Source organism: Sorex araneus, chromosome 1 (assembly GCF_027595985.1).
Source record: "Sorex araneus isolate mSorAra2 chromosome 1, mSorAra2.pri, whole genome shotgun sequence".
Classification (NCBI taxonomy): domain Eukaryota; kingdom Metazoa; phylum Chordata; class Mammalia; order Eulipotyphla; family Soricidae; genus Sorex; species Sorex araneus.
Genome location: NC_073302.1, coordinates 86,074,966 through 86,095,976, shown reverse-complemented (window position 1 = coordinate 86,095,976; position 21,011 = coordinate 86,074,966).

Here is a 21,011-nt window from a genome sequence, read left to right as displayed (position 1 = left end):
CATTTAAAAACCTCTGCAAAGTAGCCCCCAAACTGCAGAATATATCTTCAGACTTAGTTATCTGGAAGAAAACAAAAGGAGATTAAAAGTTTTTAGCTAACTCCCAGTTTCAACATTGGCGATGAGAAATCATTTGGGCAGCCCGGGGACAGCTTTCTCAGGGGACTTAGAACCACGCCTATCCAGTGAACTCAGAAGGAATCTGGTGGGAGATGGGATTGCAAGCCCAGCCTGCTAAGATGCCCAGAGCAAGGCTGGCTGGACAGTGATGACATTATTAAAACCTCTTCAATATCTGTTGCAGAGGTTCCCAAGCTTATTTGGCCTACTGCCTCCTTTACAGGAAAATTAATATTAGTGCTCCCCTGCCTGGTCCTCCACACTCCACACCCCCATAAGGAAATCTACCAACTATAAACAAACGAAACAAAGAATCCTCTGATTGTTTCCAAGGTGACTTCTTCCTCTTTGGAATATTCCAGTGCAGAGATCACCCACTTTGAAAAACATTATTCTAGTGGATTGATAAACTAGGACTATTATTAGGATGCTGGCAAAAAAAAATTGGAAAATGGGAATCAAGTAGGGAAGAATGTGGAGGGCACAGGAAAATTTATTAAGGCTAGTGATTCAAACTTAGGCTGCTAATCTCAACTCTCTTGCCTAGAAACTTGTATACACTGTACTACCACCAGAAAACTAGGCAGGATTGAGAGGAGAGAGAAAGAGAGAAAGAGAGAGAGAGAGAGAGAGAGAGAGAGAGAGAGAGAGGGACAGAGAGAGACAGAGAGAGAGAGTGCCTGCCATAGAAATAGGCCATGGGGAGAGGTGGCAGGAGGAAAATGGAGGACACTGATGGTGAGAAATATACACAGATAAAGTGATGTGTGTTGACAACACTATTTGACTGAAACCCAATCATGAACAACTTTGTGACTATGTATCTCCAGATTATTCAATTAAAAAAGGGGGGAAAATGGGCAGGATTTCACTGGACTCACTATGAGCCAATAGAATACTTGGTTGTACTAGTTGTTGGATATAACCTTAAGTGTTTTTGGCTTCACCGGTGAATTACCCCTCTCCTCCTCCCAGAGAAGCTTACCATGTCCTTGCTAACATCCCAAATTTTTTAAAGTCTATCTACAGTCTTTCCTTTGTGTTGGATATTAACCCTAAGTGCTTTAGACTTCATCAGTGAATTGCCCCCTTTCGTCCTCCCTGAGAAGTTTAACATGCCCTTGCTAGCATCCCTAACTTAGGGATGCTAAGTTAAAGTTTATCTTTAACCTTTTCCTGTATTTTACTTCTCATTGTCACAGTGCTCCAAGTCATTCTTGATTAATTGTAAGCCAAATCTTTCTGGTAATTCTGAACTTGTATTTGTACTGCTTTGTATTTGAAGTGTTGTATGTTTGTACCTGCTTATCTATTTCCCCTATAGTCTTTTTATATGTTACCATAGAGCAATGCTCTTTGGTTAAACACAGAAAGACCATTAATGCTATGCTCCTAATACTTGGGAGTTGATTGACGCTGAAATATATCTGCTCCTGGGCACAATTACTTGGTCATAACTGCTTGACTCAGGCTTCAGTTTCTGCAGTTCCTAACACCTCAAAAGGGAGGTCCCGCCGTGGGACTGGGATGGACCTGGAGCCAGTGGCAAAACTACCCGGCATCGAAATGGGACATTCTAGAATGCATAAATGCCTGGTCTTGATGCAAACTCTTACAACTTAAGAGACAGGACACCCATAGGGAAAGACTAGCTGAACTGGCCTGAGGACTTAGTCTGGGATTTACGGTAAAAGCCTTGCTTGCTCTCAGAGCCCAGAGAACTAAGTGTTAAAAGCCTTGCTTGTTCTCAGGCCAGAGAACTAAGTGTTTGGATCTTTGTCTCTTACTGTGTTTATCCAAGCAACTGCAAGTATTGATAATTAACACAACTAGAAGGAAAGATAAAAGCAATGTAGATGTCCCTGGGAGACAGAGTGTCTTGAGTTGATCTCCCCAAGAGAATTTCCTCAGCTAAATGTTTATCTATGTAAATGACCAATCACACCTGTCCTTACCTCAACTCCCCTTCAAATGTTCTATAAGTATGCTAGCAACTCTGCATTAAACGAGCCATTTTCAACATCAGACTGTGGTCCCCAGCCTCCTTCTCCCTCCCCATCTCTCTGTGTCTCTGTGGGGAGCCCTGGGGACATGGAGAGGCAGGGAGGTGGCTGAGAGCCACGGAATGCACACACGTGTCCAGCAGCAGCAGTAGCAGCCTCTGAGGATTACTTTGTGAATTTACACTAGTTGTACACATAACTGTAATTTTTAAGAGCAGAAAAGCAAGGCCTTATTTGGGGGAGGGGGTTTCTTTTTCAGCTTTTTCAATTGAGGGATAATTGACATGCATATTCTAATGGCTTCATGTGTACGACATAATGATTTGGTATTTGTATTCATCATAAAGTGATTACCATAATAAGTTTAGCTAACATCCATCACTATGCACAATTACAGAATTTTTCTCTTGGGATGAGAATTTTAAAGATTCACTCGGCCACTTTAAAATATGCAATACAGTACTGCTGATTACTTTTTGAGCAACACAATTGCTTGGCAAAAGTATTTCATGACTGGAGAAATATACCCTTTGAATGTTTCACCTTTCTTAAAATGCCCATCATCATCATCCCGTTGATCGTCGATTTTCTCGAGTGGTCTCAGTAATGTCTTATCCTTCCCAATGATGCCACATTGGAGGCTCTTTCAGGGTCAGGGGAATGAGACCCATCATTATTACTGGTTTTGGCATATGAATATGCCATGGGGAGTTTGCCAGGCTCTCTTATGTGGGCAGGAAACTCTCGGTAGCTTGCCAGGTTCTCCGAGAGGGAGAACTAGGCTATAAGATGTCGTCGCTTCTGGGAACTTGGTTTCATAGTCTCTGGATGTTGGCCATTGATGGGATTACACGGCACCGGGGACAGTTTCTGGGTGTGTACCACCTAGCTACTGGAAAATGGGGGATCTGGGCAGAAGAGGCCCAGTCCCAATCCGAGCAGGCTTGGAGATCTCAACCCCAGGTCCTGCACATTTATATACAATGAAATAACAAAAACAGAAAAAAATGCCCACATAATAAATTTATTGATAAACTAGTTTTTAATTGATTTTAATTAAATTAAAATTATTTAAAAAGACATACAAATGGCCAAAAGGGTCATGCAAATATGCTCAACATCAGTTATCAGTAGAGAAATACAAATCAAAACCATATTCACATCTATCTTTACACCTGATAGAATGGCTATTCTACAAATACAAGGATGGGGTGATAACTTAGGAGAGGGCTTGAGCAAACTGTAATGAGAGAGACTCAGGTTTGAACAAGTGTGGGATGGTCCCCTGAGCAATAAGAGGGATGAGCACTAGGCACAGAGCTGAGAGCGGGCTCCACCCTCTCACAGCACCGTCATGTGTTTAAAAGAGGCGACTTCTATCAAACACAGGAAAGATTGTGCACTGTTTGGAGTATGTATTGGTATTGTCAGCACAGGTATGGTGATTCCTCTAGCAATTAAAAGCATGACCCAGTACTTCTCTGCTTTGGTATGTCTATCAGGACTTGATTTCAAGCCTCATGTTCCTAGTGGTATTAATTATTTCCAACTTCACCTTGGTACCATGACCTTTAAAAATTCTGGTTAAATTGTGCCTTTTACAATGGGTATGTCCAAAACAGGTTGGAATTACAAATATTTCAGTCAGTTTTGGTCAGTCTTACAGGCTCTTTGTTCCAACTTCCTCTTCCCGCTTCTTGAAATCCTTAATGCCCTTCAACCAAAGGCCGCTTTGTCTACAAGGCTTCCCCACCATTCTGTCTCCTGCCTTGAGCTGATTTAATCTTCTCTCCTTTTTGCTTTCTGTATTGTAGCATGCACCAAAAACTAGCTTGTATGTATCTTTATTATTTGTGTTCATGTCTTGACCTTGACCTGAAGCCCTCTGGGGGATTTTTCATGTTGTCTTCATTCCTGCTGTCTTTGTATTGCCCTGTAGTGCCTTGTACAAACCGAATGCCTCCTCACTTCTTGTTGAGTTGAAGTCGATTAAAAATCCTCCATAGTCTAGGTTGAACTGAGAGCGTCAAACATTTTTGAAAACATGAAGCTTTGTGTGGTGGATTGAGGCAGCAATAAATGTACCATCCAAGGAAGAGAAATACTTGTTGGTCTCGGTGTTTCAACACCCAGTGCATCCTTACAGTTTTTCTTCTTAAGAACAATAATCTTACTCATTTTCAATGCTGGACTCTTTGTCCTTTATGCCCTTTCAGAGATTGAGCTGGCTTTGTTTTTCTGGCATGCTTGAAAGACCTTACTAGCCTCTCCTTTGCTTTATGGCCAACTTAGTTTTTTAGCAGGGATGACGTACTCTTCAGCTCCTGGTAACTTGCTCCCACTATCTCTCTCTCTCTTCTTTTGAGTTTAGACTTAGTGCAAAGTGAGGAGGCAACCACATCTGGGTGAGGACAGTGCTGATCTGAATACCAGGCCTGGACCTATGTAGCTTGATAAGAAGAAATAATACTGAAAGCAACATGCTACCTTAGATATCAGCTCACTGAGAATTAGTCTCATCAACCCACAGCAAATTTGCCACAACTACATTAAAGTAGATATCTGGGGTCACGTTTGAAGCTCTTAAGTACAGGGTCATCCTACTAATTTTAAAATAAAAAATGGATATATTGGTGTGGATTGATAGTATAGTTGGTAGGGCTTGCACAGAGTTGACTAAGGTTCAATCTCCAGCATCTCGTAAGGTGCCCTGAGCAATTCCAGGAGAAATTCCTGAGTTCAGAGACAATGAGATGCCCTGAGCATTGCAGAGTGAGGCCAAAAAACCAAAACGAAGAAAAATAAGAGAAGTAAGCACTAAGGTCTTTTGTTTTCTGTTTAACTATTTAATTAATGTATTGGTCATGGTTTTAAAACCTAGGTAATGTTTTGTATCTATAACCACCTCGACCTAAATGTTAATCTCTACAGTTTGATAGATAGTAATTTCCAATTTCTACTTTCTCAAGGTAGCCTGATTTATAACTATTGAACAGAACTGAGAAATGCAGAAACCCAGATTCCAGAAACTTAGGTAGACCATTTAAATTATGTAAGACTAAGGAGAAGAGGTGTTAGGAAGCTGGAGTTCCGAGCGAACACAGTAGTCCATGTGATCACAAGAAAGTGCAGAGAAGGTTCCAAATATTTCTTAGTCTCTATTGTCAGTTGTATCACTTGTCATCCCGTTGATCCTCGATTTGTTTGAGCAGGTGCCAGTAACATCTCCATTTGTCCCTGTCCTGTGCTAGTGTAGTTCAGTGGTTCTGCTCACTCCAGAAACAGGAAGAGCCTCAAATCATTCTTTCACGGTTTTGACGAAGAAGTCTGACCATCTCCTTGATAGGCAGCGACACAGTCTTTTGACATCTCGTGGAGTCCAGTCATAACAGCCGTAGTCCAGAGGTCATCTCTGAATCGCATTACCTGTCCGGCCCATCTGATTTTCGACACCTTGGCAAACTAAACGAGACAGCATCCCTGATTCTTGACGATCGCGTGATATTCCTAGCATAGCTCTTTCGATTCCTCTTTGGGATACCCGAATAGTGTTCTCATCCTGTTTGCATAGGGCCCAGGTCTCTGAGGCATATGTTATAGATTTTATTTTATTATTATTGGGCTGAAGCAATAGCACAGCGGGCAGGGCATTTGCCTAGCACGTGGGCGACCCTGGTTCGATTCCTCGGCCCCTCTCGGAGAGCCCAGCAAACTACCGAGATTATCTCATCCACATGGCAGAGCTTGGCAAGATACCAGTGGTATATTTGATATGCCAGAAACAGTAACAAAAAGTCTCACAATGGAGATATTACTGGTGCCTGCTCGAGCAAATCAATGAGCAACAGGATGACAGTGACAGTGATACAGTGAGCGATAGCACAGTGGTAGGGCTTTCACCTTTCATGCAGCTGGCCCAGGTTCGATTCCTCCACCCCTCTTGGAGAGCCCGGCTAGCTACCGAGAGTATCACACCTGCATGGCAGAGCCTGGCAAGCTACCTGTGGCATATTGGTATGCCAAAAACAGTAACAATAAGTCTCACAATGAGAGACGTTACTGGTGCCTGCTCAAAAAAATCGATGAACAATGGGATGACAGTAATAGTGATTATTATTATTATTATTATTATTATTATTATTATTATTATTATTACTTTGCTTTTTGGGTCACACCCGGCAATGCTCAGGGGTTACTTCTGGCTTTGCACTCAGGAATTACTCCTGGCGGTGCTTGGGGGACTATATGGGATGCTGGGAATCAAACCTGGGTCAGCTGTGTGCAAGGCAAATGCCCTACCCGCTGTACTATCACTCCAGACCCTCTATTATATATTTTAGATCTCAAAGTTCTTTGATTCTGACCAAGTATCATTGTCTACAGTGTTTTCTGGATTATAATATAGGTCTATTACTGAAAGCAAAATATTTTTTCCTACTCTTCCATGCAAATAACACATTGAAAAGATTATGTAGAAATTATCAAGGTAGAAAACAGTTTCAACAATATTTAGTGAGTGAGTTTAACAGATGTCACTTGTGACTTAAACCAAACATGATGTTTTGTTTTTTATTAAACATAAGTATAAGCTTGATTCTGTGGGATGAATTTCTTCTCTGGGTTTTCCAACTCTAGCAGGTTCCACCATATTTCCTTCCATGTTTATATAAAAGATATTCCAAATTCACTTTGGATCACAAACATAATCCTAATTCATTAATTAGAATGTCTTGATAAAGATGCTTATAAAAACCTTGAACTGCCCTGGCAAGATAGTACTGAAAGGAGGGCACTTTTCTTGCAGGAAACCGACTCAGCTTGTCTACCCACTTGGTCCCCTGAGCCCTACCAAGACTGACCCCTGATCATAGAGAGAGGAGTAAGTCCTGAGCACTTCTGGGCAAGAACCAAAAACACCCTCACCCCCACAAAACCAAACAAAAACGAAACAAAACACTGAACATGATAGCTTTCAATCACTTGTATTTCTTCAGCAATGACCTCCTTTGATCTTGGTCTTCCGCTTTCACTCCCCAAGACACTATCCCTGATCATATTTTCCTCCCTGTGCTCATTGTCTCACACAGGTTCCTTCCAGTGGTCAAAGATAGGACAGAAGAGGGAGAAAGTGTAATGTTTTTCACTAGGCAGGCAGCAGCAGCTGGGCTGGAGTGATAACACAGCGGGTAGGGCATTTGCCTTGCATGCAGCCGACCCAGGTTCGATTCCTCCGCTCCTCTTGAAGAGCCCGGCAAGCTACCGAGAGTATCCCACCCACACAGCAGAGCCGGCAAGTTAGCCATTGCGTATTCAATATGCTAAAAGCAGTAATAACAAGTCTCACAATGGAGACATTACTGGTGCTGCTCAAGCAAATCAATGAGCAACAGGATGACAGTGATAGGGACACAGGCAGGCAGCTCTACTAGACCTAGACCTAAAGCTGCTGCTCCCAGTTCCAGGACTGATGCTTAAAACAGACTCTTTACCAAGAGTTGTTCTCACTGGATCTTTGGAATATTCTGATAGTTTTTCTGTCTGCAGCTTCCATTACCTATTATGAATTTATTTCTATTTCAAGTGACCATTGATACATTCGCCCTCATCATCTGTATTTCTCTCTTGGGCAGGATCCAAGACAAAATGAGTGGTCCTCTCTCTGGCGTGATTCAGATCAGCTTTTAGGATCTTTTGCCCAAGAAGCAAAGGATGCAGGATACTAATAGAAACTTAGGTGATAGTTTGACTCCTTTAAGGTACTCTCTAACTCACCAGTGAAGAGTAACACAGCTCTTTGCCCTTTGGACATAGCTCCCAATTAGGAGCAGAACTCAGAGAGTCAATGTGGGTTTTCTTTTTCCTTAGTTGGGAATTGGATCTTTGTGATTTTCAACCACATTTCAGAATTTTCTGAGGTATCTCTGAAACCCTCTCCACCAGGAACACTCTGTCCTTCTTTCCTCAGCAATATAAAGTGTAGCACCGCACGGTAGCACTATTATCCTGTTGTTCATCGATTTGCTCGAGCGGGCACCAGTAACATCTCCATGTGAGACTTGTTGTTACTGTTTTTGGCATATTGGATACACCCCGGGTAGCTTGCTAGGCTCTTCTGTGCGGGCAGGATACTCTTGGTAGCTTGCTGGGCTCTCCGAGAGGAGAATCAAACCCGGTCGGCCGTGTGCAAGGCAAACACCCTACCTGCTGTGCTATCACTCCAGTTTATATAAAGTGTATTACTGATTACTTTCCCACAAAAGGGATACAAACAAGATTTAATAAAGAGGGAGAGAGAAGGCAGGCAGAAAGAAAGGAAAGAAGAAAGAGGAATGAAGGAAAAGGGAAGGAGATAAACTTGTAAAATCAGCCAATTTCTATTTCTATCCTCTAATTTTTTTTAATCTCGCTAAAATTTCAAGTTTCATCAGATACATTTTTAGTCCATTTACTTTATTTATATGTGATTATGAGACTTCCTTATTCTTTCTTTAATATATGGTTTATGCTATATTTTCCCAGTTGAGACAGACGATGGAAGAATTTGATTCTAACAAGCTGCACCACATACTATCTGAAGCACCTGTGATTAGCTAGTTTTTTGCCTCTATTTATTTATTTTTTGCTTTTTGGGTCACACCCGGAGATGCACAGGGGTCAGTCCTTGCTTTGCACTCAGGAATTACCCCTGGCGGTGCTCAGGGGACCATATGGGATGCTGGGAATCAAACCCGGGTCGGCTGCATGCAAGGCAAATGCCATACCCACTGTGCTATCGCTCCAGCCCTAGTTTTGTGCCTCTAATCTGCATTTCTGCAGGAATATTGGAGAAACCACTTGGGCCTGTCAACTTTAGGGGCTAAAGAAAAACAACCTTATTCAAATCATTCCTTATTATTTATATTAATAGTCATCTTGGCAATACCAGTCCTTGTACCAAATATAATAATAGGTAGAGACAATAATACACCATTAAGAAGCCTCAGCTTGGGGCTGGTAAGATAGTACAGCCGGTAAGTCAGTTGCTTTGAAAGCTGCTGACCCTGCTCTGATTCTCAGAACCACGTATGGTCCCCCAAGCACTGCCAAGAGAGATCCTTGAGTGCAGCCCCAGGAATAAGACCTGAGCACCACCAAATGTGGCTCACAAACAGAAAAATATAAGGGCCTCAAATCATTTCTGAGAGGCAGAATGGATACCCTTCCCAAGTGTTTCAATATATTAGTGAGCTGGGAAAGCAGAGGTCCTTACTCACTGGCATTTAGATGAAAATCACAAGACCCTTTCATGATTAGCACATTTCGGCACATTTGTAAACCCAACTATAGCATAACACTTCTCCTATAACATAATTATATTTAGCTATATTAACTATATGCTAAAATGTTAATGCCACAGTGCAGCCACCTATCACAAGATATGTTTCTGTAATAAGAGATGGTCTTTGTTTGAAGGGATCCTTGCTTGGTTGACTAGATGATTCAGCTGATCTGTTGGGATACTCACTGGACTAGAGATTGAATGAGTGTTGGCTGATATATTTTCTTATCAGCTATAGTGATGTCTCTCTCACTCACTCACTTTCTCTCTCCTTCCCTGCCCTCTTCCTGCTATAATAGGAGGAGAATAGAATAATATTCTCTAAACCAGCATGACAAGCAGAGACAAGTCAAGCAGAAACAAGATTCTTTTTTTAAAAATTATTTTTATGTTTTTTTTAAATTGAGTCACTGTGAGATACAGTTAGAAAGCTTTCATGTTTAAGTTTCAGTCATACAATGGAGGAACACTCATCCCTCCACCAGTGCACATTTTCCACCACCAATGTCCTCAGTAGACTTTCCCCTTCCCAACCTTCCCTCTGCCTCTATGGCAGACAATTTCCCCCATACTCTCTCTACTTTTGGGCATTATGGTTTGCAATACTGTTACTGAGAGGCTATCATGAGAAATGAGATTCTTGATGCCTAGCCCTGAGCAATCTAATCTCTTGAAGTCAGTTCAATAATGCTCAATATTTCATATAAAGTTCAGTATTATTTGTGTTAATATTTGACACTGATTTTACCCACCCAAGTAAGTCACATGTTTACACTGAGGTGAAGGCCTAGAACAGATAACTTTGCCCACAGAAATATCACATTGTGACGATATAGGGCAAAGGGCAAAAACTTAGGGATGTTAAAGTCTAGAGAAGTCCTGTACACTTTTATTCTCTGGATCATAAGTTTCATGTTGAACTTCCTTATGTTTTTTCCTCTGTATTACAAGCAGTATGAATTGACTTTATTCTGAGAACTTTTGTTTAAGTGGTCCAGAAGAGCTGAGAAGGCATGTTCCCTTGCTAAAATGACTCTTGCCATTATAAAGTTTTGTAATATAAGTGGATTCAAATTTCTGCCTTGACCACATGAAATTTTATCACCCTTTAACTCTTCTTGGTTCCCCTAACGTCAAAATCATAAATGCTAGCTGGAGATTATTGACAAATGATGGCGACAGAGTTGTGAAGACTGACAAGGTGAGTAGGAAGAAAGAGGCACAGAGCCAAATCAAAGTGCGACAATCTGAAAGGCAGAACAAGCAGTGCAGGGAGAACTCAGCAGATGGAATGTGCTTAAGGTCATGCTTTCCAAGACTGTTGAATTGTGCTATTCTCCCTCTCCCCCCTCCACCCTATGTGTGGGTCGGGGAACACACTGGACTATGTTCAGGCTTACTTCTGGTTCTGTCTCCCAAGATCATACCCAGTAGAGTTGGGGGACCACATGGGGTTCCAAAGATCAAATCTGGGACAGTAGTGTGCAAAGCAAGTACCCTATCTACCACTACACTATCACTCTGGCCCCTCATCAATGCTCTTCTATGTTGGTTAGTTACTCATGAAGGTCTGGAATTTCTCTTTTCTTTTTAAATTTTTTTTTAATGAAACACCATGAAATACAGTTACAGACTTGCACACTTTAATGATTATGTTTCAGCCATACAGTGGTCAAGTACCCATCCCTCCACCAGAGCCCATTCTCCACTAATAATGTTCCCAGTATCCCTCTGGCCACCCCCGCCCCCCTGCCTCTGTGGCAGGCACATTCCCTTTTATGCTCTCTCTCCTTTTGGGTGTTATGGTTTGCAGTACAGGTAGTAAGTGGCCATCATGTTCGGTCTATAGTCTACTTTCAGCACGCATCTCCCATCCCGAGCAAGCCCTCCAAGCATCCTTTGCTTGGTGGTCCCTTCTCTATCTCACCTGCCTTTCCACCCAGCATGTGAGGCCAGCTTCCAAACCATGGAGGAATTCTCCTAATACTTATTTCTACTATTGTTGGGTGTTAGTCTCCCCATTATGTTGCTCTATATTTAAAAAATGAGTGCAGTTATTCTATGTCTGTCCCTCTCTTTCTGACGCATTTCACTTAACATGATACTCTCTATGTCGGTCCGCTTATATGCAAATTTCATGACTTCATCTTTTCTAACAGCTGCATAGTATTCCATTGTGTAGATGTACCAAAGCTTCTTTTAACTAGTCATCTGTTCTCGGGCACTCGGGTTTTTTTCCAGATTTTGGCTATAATAAGTAGTGCTGCAATAAACATACAAGTGCAGATATCATTTCTACTGTACTTTTTTGCATCTCTGGGATATATTCACAGAAGTGATATTGCTGAGCCAAATGGAAGCTCAATTTCTAATTTTTTGAGAAATGCCCATATTGTTTTCCAAAAGGGCTGAATCAGTAGGTATTCCCACCAGCAGTGAATTCCCGTGGCATTCTCCCTACATCCATGCCAACACAGGTTGCTTTTGTTCTTTTGGATGTGTGCCAATCTCTGTAGTGTGAGATGATGTCTCATTGTTGTTTTTATCTGCATCTCCCTGATGATTAGTGATTAAGAGCATTTTTTCATGTGCCTTTTGGACATTTGGATTTCTTCTTGGAGAAAGTTTCTCTTCATTTTATCGCCCCATTTTCTGATGGGATTGGATCTTTTCTTCTTGTAGAGTTCAACCAGTGCCTTGTATATCCTTGATATTAATTCCTTATCAGATAGGTATTGGGTGAATATCCTTTCCCATTCTGTAGACTGTCTTTGTATTCTGGTCACTATTTCTTTGAGGTACAGAAGCTTCTTAGTTTAAGGCGGTCCCATTTGTTTATCTCTGTTTCCACTTGCTTGGTCAGTGGTGTGTCAGCTTTGAAGATACCTTTAGCTTCAATGTTGTGGAGAGTTTTGCCAACCTTTTTTTCAATGTACCTTATGTATTTTGATCTGATGTTGAAGTCTTTAATGCATTTTGATCTGACTTTTGTGCATGGTGTTATGTAGAGGTCTGAGCCCATATTTTTTTGTGTGTACCTGTCCAGTTTTGCCAGAACCATTTGTTAAAGAGGCTTTCCTTGCTTTCTTTCAAATTTCTTGCTCCCTTATCAAATATTATATGATCATATATTTGAGGGTGTATGTAAGACAAGAAAAAGATAAGTAGGGCATCCAGTGGAAGAAATCAAGCTCTTATTATTTGCAGATGATATGATACTATAGGGAATCCTAAAAACTCTACAAGACGCTTCTAGAAACAATAGACTTGTATAATAAGGTTGCAGCCTATAAAATCAATACCCAAAAGTCCATGCTTTCCTATACACAAATAATGAGAGATAAGAAGATGATATAGAAAAAGTAATCCCATTCACAATCATGTCCCAGAAAATAAAATACCTCATAATCATCTTAACTAAGGAGGTAAAGGACCTGTACAAAGAAAACTACAAAATGTTTCTTCAAGAAATAAAAGAGGGCACGAGGAAATCGAAGCACATCCCCTTCTCATGGATTGGGAGAATTAACATTGCCAAAATGGCAATACTCCCCAATGCATTACCCAGATTCAATACGATCCCTATAAAAGTACCCATAAAATTCTTCAAAGAAATGGATAAAACACTCTTGAAATTCATATGGAACAACAACCCCCCCCCCAAAAAAAAAATAGCTAATGCAGTTCTTGGTAAAAAAAAAGCTGGGAGGGATCACCTTTTCCGACCTCAAACTCAACTACAAAGTGGTAATAATTAAAACAGCACGGTATTGAAGCAAAGGCAGAGCCATAGACCAATGGAACAGGATTTGGAATTTCTCTTCAGTATCAAATCAGGTGGGCTGGAGCGATAGCACAGCAGTTGGTCTTTCGCCTTTCACGCGGCCAACCCGTTTTCGATTCCTCCGCCTTTCTCAGAGAGCCTGGCAAACTACTGAGAGTACGGAGCCCACACGGCAGAGCCTGGCAAGCTACCCGTGTGTATTGAATATGTCAAAAACAGTAACAATAAGTCTCTCAATGAGACACGTTACTGGTGCCCGCTCGAACAAATCGATGAGCAATGGGATGACAGTGATCAAATCAGGTGTTTTGTTATTTGGTTTATTTTTAATTTTTTTGGTTTAGTTTTAGGGTCACAGCCGACAGTGCTCAGTTTACTCCTGACTCTGTGCTCAATGATCACTCCTGAAGGACTCAGGAGACCATATAAGGTGCCAGGTGGATGCTAGATTGACTGCATATGAGACAAAGTGTTTCCTACTCACTGTACTATTGTTCTGGTCCTTCAGCTTAGGTTTTGAAACCTGCGAATATAAGAAGAAAAATAGGTTGGAAATTTTCTGTGTGAAAAGTAATACACATACAACAAAACCTCTATATTTTTTTAATGGCTTCTTGTTAACTTTAAAACCAACACTTGTAGACGCTAGAGAAAATGAATAAAATTTTGTTACCTTGCCCATTGTATATTCTTCTACAAATTTTAGTTTTGACTTCTCCTCAAGAGAATTTACATTACTACTCTAGTAGTGTGGAATTGTCAGAATTTGATTCCTATTCTTGTTTATATCCATAGATAATGTCACATTTTTCCCCCGATGTTCAGGTATTTGCTTAATATTTATTGCGTTTGAAGTAGAAACTATTCATTGACATATTAGTAAATTACTTTATTTCTCTGAAAAAATGTAGTGTATAATGAGTGAGGGTTGATTCTTTTCCTGATAAGCAGTTTAAAGAAGATTTCTAAATGTAAAATGTCAAGCAATCCTTAAGAGCCGAATTCTTCAGAATGACCTATTGCACCCTTTCTGTTTCCTTGTTGAATTAATCTATTTAGGAATTTTTCTCTTTTGCAACAAAATACTATATAAAGCAGTTTCTTTGTATGTATGCTTAAATTCCCATTTGGCTCATTAAAATGCACTTTTAAGAGTTCTTCTGTAGCATAAATTTATGACTGTATATTTAAAATCAACCCTATATCAAGTCTGGTATAGTTGATGGAGCAAAGAGAATATTTAGAACCAGAAACTGAAATTTTACAAGTTTTGCAATAAAGAGTGAAGAGCTGTACTCATTAGGAAACAAATATTAGAAAATGATGCTTTTTAATTTTATAGCCCATCATATATGCTGACTCTCTGAATAACTCTTGTAATATATAGGCAGGCCAAGACTTTCATGATCTCCATGATAATGACAAGAAAATTGAGGCTCAGAAAGATTAAGTGACTTTGGACACCGTTATCTATCCTCTTGGAGTATTGAAGAATCTGAATAGGATCAAGAATCCTTGTCTCCAAGATCTTGCTTTCTTATTATAGTATTTTAATTCTCAAGACAGAGTAGTTAAGGTTAGAAAGATGTATTATACACTGCTACTATTTCAAGGCCAGTGGTTGAGAATAAAAATGTCATGGAACATATGTGGTGATTTGATGAGGATGATAACGAAAGCCATAGAATGAGGTATGAGGCTAGAAGGTCCTAGTTTTCTCAGGGCGGGAGTGGGAAAGAAATTTAGGCTCTTGTGACAAGAGAAGTAGGTTTTTCTTTGTTTGCCTTTGGGTCACATCCAGAGGTGCTCAAGGTTTACTTCTAGCTCTGTACTCAAGGATCACTCCTTAGAAGACTCAGGGAACCATACACAGTGTTGGGGATTGAACCTGGGTTTGATGTGTGCAAGGCAAGAATCTTACCTGTTGTACCATTTCTCCAGGAGAGAGTTTTGGTTGACTGAAATAACTATTTTCCAAAGGTCATGTTTTCCTTCTTTGTGATCTGAAGACTGAGGGATTCAATATTTAAGTTGATGGTATTAAATATTGTGATCTCAGATAAACAATGAAGTCTGTTGCAATCAAAGACTTATTTGTCAGCAAGTAAAGGTCCATTAGAATTCAAGGAGTGCAAGGCCACTTTTGCGGCTGTGCAACACCTCATGATATTCATATCAAGCTATAGAAAATAATTTATCTGGCATCTGCCTGTGTCAGGCAGGCTTGATTGTGGTGGGAAAATTTGAAATAATGGTGGTGGGGCAGGTGTAATGGTGGTAGGATTGGTGTGGAAATATTGAAAGTAGTCAATTAATGTGAACAAACTTATGAAAATAAAATTTAAAAATTAAAAAAATTGAAAAAGAAATCTCTGGATCTTTAATCCCCATGCAAGCTTCAGAAAGTCATTCTGGCAGATGGTATTTCCCAAAGATGATCACAACTGTATCTTTCGTCTTCTTTCAAGCTTTTCTGCGTGTGACCTCTGTTCTCATATCAAGAGGTGAGTCTGATTCTTCTTGCCTTGATTATGAGTGGACTTCAAGGTATGCAAAAGAGAAGCTGTATTTCTAATATGGGTCACTCACAAGAAGGTAAGTGAAGTATATTTTACTGAACGCTCTTATTTTATCCAGGATACTCTCCATTAAAATGAAATAATACTGACAAGGATAAGCAAAGAATTTCTGCATCATATTTATTTAACTTTAACTCTATTATCTCTTAACCTATGGTCTATCTTATCATTTTTACATTGAATACGATAAAATATTCATGTTGGCATTGCATTTACTCAACAATTTGTTATTTTACTGTTGGAATCAAATTATGGATAGATAGATTAAAATTTGTCCATACAAAGTATCAGAATGAAAGTTCAACCTGAATATGGATCCATTTGCTTATTAAAAAGATTAGGCATAAAGACGAAAGCTATTGAAATGGGGAAGTGTATTCTACCCTAAAATTGTCTAGTGCTTGGTCTTTCTTTTTTAAAATTTTATTTTAAGCACTGTGGTTCATAAGTCTGTTAATGGTAGATTTTCATGCATAAAAATGCATACAAAACATTTCAATACCACACCCTCCACCAGAGTGTTCACTTATCCCACCATTATCCCAATGTCCCCTACCCCAAACCACCGTAAGATAAGATTTCTACTGAAGATTAGTTAAGTTTTTAACTCCATTACACATGTATTATTCTCCTACCAAGTTTCTTTGTGTTCCATATATGTGAGAGATCACTCTGTTTCTGTCCCTCTCCTTCTGACTAAATTTCCTCAGCACGAAACTCTCCTGAATCACTTAATAGCAGCAGATTGCATAATTTGAGATTATGTCTTTGGAGTCTCAGTTCTGTTCCACTGATCCCAGAGTCTGTCCCTAGTCCAGTACCATACTGTTTTGATTACTACAGCTTTGTAGCATAGTTTGCATATGGATGAAAAGAGTCCTCCCGTCTTCCTTTTTAGCTAGAATAGGTTTTGACTTTTTGGTATGGAGTAGTGTTACTATTCTATATAAGTTTCAACAGAGTTTAGTCTATGTCTTAAATAAATTTCATGGAGTATTAAAATTTATTTTATTTTATGCTGTCACCATGAAATTGAAAGTTTTTCATGATTGGGTTTCAGGCATTAAATGTTTCAACACCAATCCCTTCAGTGTCCACCTCCCCCTACCAATGCCCTTCCTTATTTGCCTTCACCAACCAGTCTGCTTCACTGAGAAACATTTTTTTTAAATATATATATATATATATATATATATATATATATATATAAATTTTTTGCACTGTGATTTACAGACCTCTTGCTCTTTCATGCATAACACTTTGCTAAATTTCAGCACCTCCTCCTCCTCCTGGTTGAACAAGTCCCTCCACCACAGATATTGTCCTCTCTCTCAAATGGCATGTTTTCTACTGACTACCAGTTCCCATGGTCTTTGTTTCCATTGTCTTTGGGTATTAGTTATTCTATATTAGGTTTCTTTATATCTCGTATCTGAAGGATATCATTCTGTGTTTGTCTCTCTCCCTCTGACTAATTTCACTCAGCATGATACATTCCAGGTCCCTCCATATATAAGCAACTTTCACTACTTTATCTTTTCTTGTGGCTGAGTAATATTTCATTGTGTATATGTACCATAGTTTCTTTATCCAGTCATTCATTCTTGGACACCTGTGTTGTTTCCAAATTTTGACTATTGTGCATAATGCTGCAAGAAACATAGGGATACAAATGTCTTATCTCCATTTTATTTTTAAGCCTGTGGCTTATATTCCAAGAAGTGAAGTTACTGGATCAAATGGAAGGTAAATTCAGAGATGTTTTAGGAATGTACTGTTGTTTTCCAGAAAGACTGGACCAGTCTACATTCCCACCAGCAGTGAGTGAGAGTGCCTTTCTCCCTACATCCATGCCAGCACTAGTTTTTCTGTTATTTTTGATGTGTGTCAGTCTCTTAGGCGTGAGATACCTCATTATTGTTTTGATTTCTCCTTTACCAAAGATTAATGGTCATATACCTGAGAGTTCTTCTCAGGATATTCAACCATAGTCTATTGATCTGTCATTATTTCAGGACTGTGCTATTTTAGTTACTACCATTTTAATTTAGTTTGAAGTTGGGGAGATTGATGCTTCCCATATTTTCAAACAAGGATTGCTTTATCTGTTTGGGGGGTTTGTTGTTCAATATGAATTTCAAAAGTGTTGGATTTATTTGAAAAATATCATAGGTATCCTTAAATGGACTCTATTGAAATTGGAATGACTCCATTGTAACCTGTACAATGCTTTGGGGAGTATTGCCATTTGAACGATATCAATCTTCCCAATCCATGAGCATCAGATGTATTTCTATTTTGTCTTTTATTTCCTGAACCAGTGTCCTGAAATTTTCTTTGTGTAAGTATTTCACCTCTTTAGTTAAGCTGATTTTGAGGTACTTGATTTTATGTAAGGCAATTATGTATGGGATTTTAAAAAATATTTCTCTCTTCTCTTTCATTATTTGCATATAGAGAAGTCATGAACTTTTTCATATTAATTTTGCAGTATTCAGCTTTACTATAAATCTGTTGTTTCTAGGAGCATATTTTTGGTAGAGTCTTTAGGATTTTCTAAATGTAGTAGCGTGTCACCCGCAAATTGTGAGAGCTTGCCTTCTTCCTTTCCTATCTGGATGTCCTTGATATCCTTTTCTTGTCTAATTGCTATGGCAAGTACTTCCAGTACTATAATGAGTAGAAGTGATGAGAGTGAGCAACGTTATTTGTGCCTTATCTTAGAGGGAAGGGTTTTAGGTTTTCCCTATCATGCATATTTTTATAGTGACTGTTGCATTGTATATGCATTGTACATCACTCTGGAAATGATTGAAAATTTAACAATATTAGTCCTTCCAACCCATAAGCAGGAGATGTATTTATATTTCCTTCTGTTATATTTATTTATTTTACTAGTGATTGATTGTTTTCTTTGTATAAGTCTTTCACTCTTTTGGTTAGGCCAATACCTTTGTACTACTTATTTTTTTGAAGTACAATTGTGAATAAGCTTGTTATTTAAATTTATCTCTCTTCTAGGGCATATAGAGATAGTATGGCAGTTAAGGTGCTTGCCTTGCATGTGGCCAATCTGGGTTCCATCCCCAGCATCCCATATGGTACTCTGAGCACTGATAGAAGTAATTTCTGAGTGCAGAGCCAGAAATAATCCTTGAGCATCACTGGGTGTGGTCCCAAACAAACAAACAAACAAACAAACCTCAGATTTATCTGTCTTCTATTTCATTATTTGTGTATAGAAAAGTCAAAATTTCTGTACATTAATTTTATAGCCTTCCACTTTGTTGTAAAAGCTTATTGTTTCTACAAGTTATTTTGTGGAGTCTTAGGGGTTTTCTATGTATGGAGCATGTTTTTATGTGCCTCTTTTGGCTTGGATCCTTTGGACCTCTGAATCTGGGTGCCTACACAACTCAACTCTGGGAACTTCTCAGTTATTGAAATCACCTCCCATTCCTCAATGACGTTGATTGTATGTTGTCCCTCTTAAACTTATTCCATAGTTGAATAATGGAATAATGAATATGAATAATGGAATAATGGAATAAGTTCCTCTTGAACTTATTCCATAGTTCTCTTTTGTGCTATTCATATTTTTGAGTTATTTCTCCATCTTTGGTTGTTTCCTGAAAGTTTCCTAGATCTAATCTTAGAGTTCATTTATTTTATCCTCAGCTGCTTTAATTCTGCTGCCAAGGTTTCCATTGAGATTTTATTTCACCTACCAAATTCTTTAGCCTTGTCATTTCTGACTGTAGCTTTCTCATTTATGACCTCAGTATTTCTTGTACCTATATCATTTCTTTGAGCTCATTAAACATCCTCAGCATGTTTTTTCAGAAGTCCTTATAGGACAGGTTATTGAGTTGGTTAGTTCTAGTTGAGTTTTTTTATTACTATTTTCACTCCCTAAGCTCAGTGGTGTTTTGCACTAAGCGTTCTTCCATTTGTTTCTACTGAAATTTGGAGGTGAGTCTTTCTAATTTGCCTACAGGACCCTGCCTCCTCACCCACCCCATTCAGCGAGCTCTCTGAGGGATTCAAATGAGTGTTGCTCTCTTCCTTTCCTGATAGAGCAACCTATTTTGATGTCTCTACCTAGTTTCTTAGATTTGTGTGTGGGTTCCAGAGTGATTTATAATGTCATTGACCCTGCCTCTTCTCTAGCTACAATTTAAAGTTCTAAAACGTCATTTTAGCATGATTTCCTTTGTAAGTTTTTGTGCGAGTTTTTGAAGCTAATATTATTACTAGCGTGGTGTGATCGATGTTTTCTTGTCTGGGTGAGTCCAATGACATCATATTTGAACTTCTGCTCTTGCAACATCAGGTCCTCGATAGATGCTTCTGATGCCAGCATTGTGTGTTGAAAGTACAGACAGTCATTTTAGTCCTTCTTCATTTTGGCAGCCTAGTTTGACCGTGAGATTTTATCAGCCTCTCCTTGTTTGTCCTTCTTAACGCTGCTGTATTGGGGGCTCTTTCAGGGGCAAGGGAATGAGGCCTATTGTTGGTACTGTTTTTTGGCATATCAAATAAGCCACGAGTATCTTGCTAGGCTCTGCCATGTGGGCGGGGTACTCTTAGTAGCTTCCCAGGCTCTCCGAGAGGGATGGAGGCTTTTAGGGAAGCCTATAATTGCCCTTACAGGTATTCCTATGGTTCCTCGGAATATGCGAAATAGAGGCACCAGTAGCGTCGGTGTCCTTGTCAACAGGAACTTGACTATGAGCATTGATTCATCTGAATGGCTAACAACCCGAATTGAACGGTTACACTTGAATAGATGTGGCTCATTGCCTGAAGTTTCTACCTTTATTGTCTACGCACTAACATCCAAATAGGAGGAAGAAACTGAGAAATTCTACACGGAGCTGGAGACATTCTACAAAGAAGACCAATCCTTCTATAAGATCATTGTTGGTGATTTTAACGCCAAGATAGGACTGAGAAGGTCGCCTGTAGAACTCCACATCGGGACCAATGGCCTAGAATGGAACGAACAGGATGAGACACTGTCTGAGTTCATCATGTTGACCAAGACCATCATGGTAACTCACAGTTCCAGAAGGCTGAATCAAAACGTTGGACATAGGAGTCTCCAGGTGGACAGTTCCACTGCAAAATTGAGCACATCATATTCAATCGATGGTTTTGCGTGAGCGATGTTGCTGTTGTCCCAAAATTCCAAACAGGATCAGACC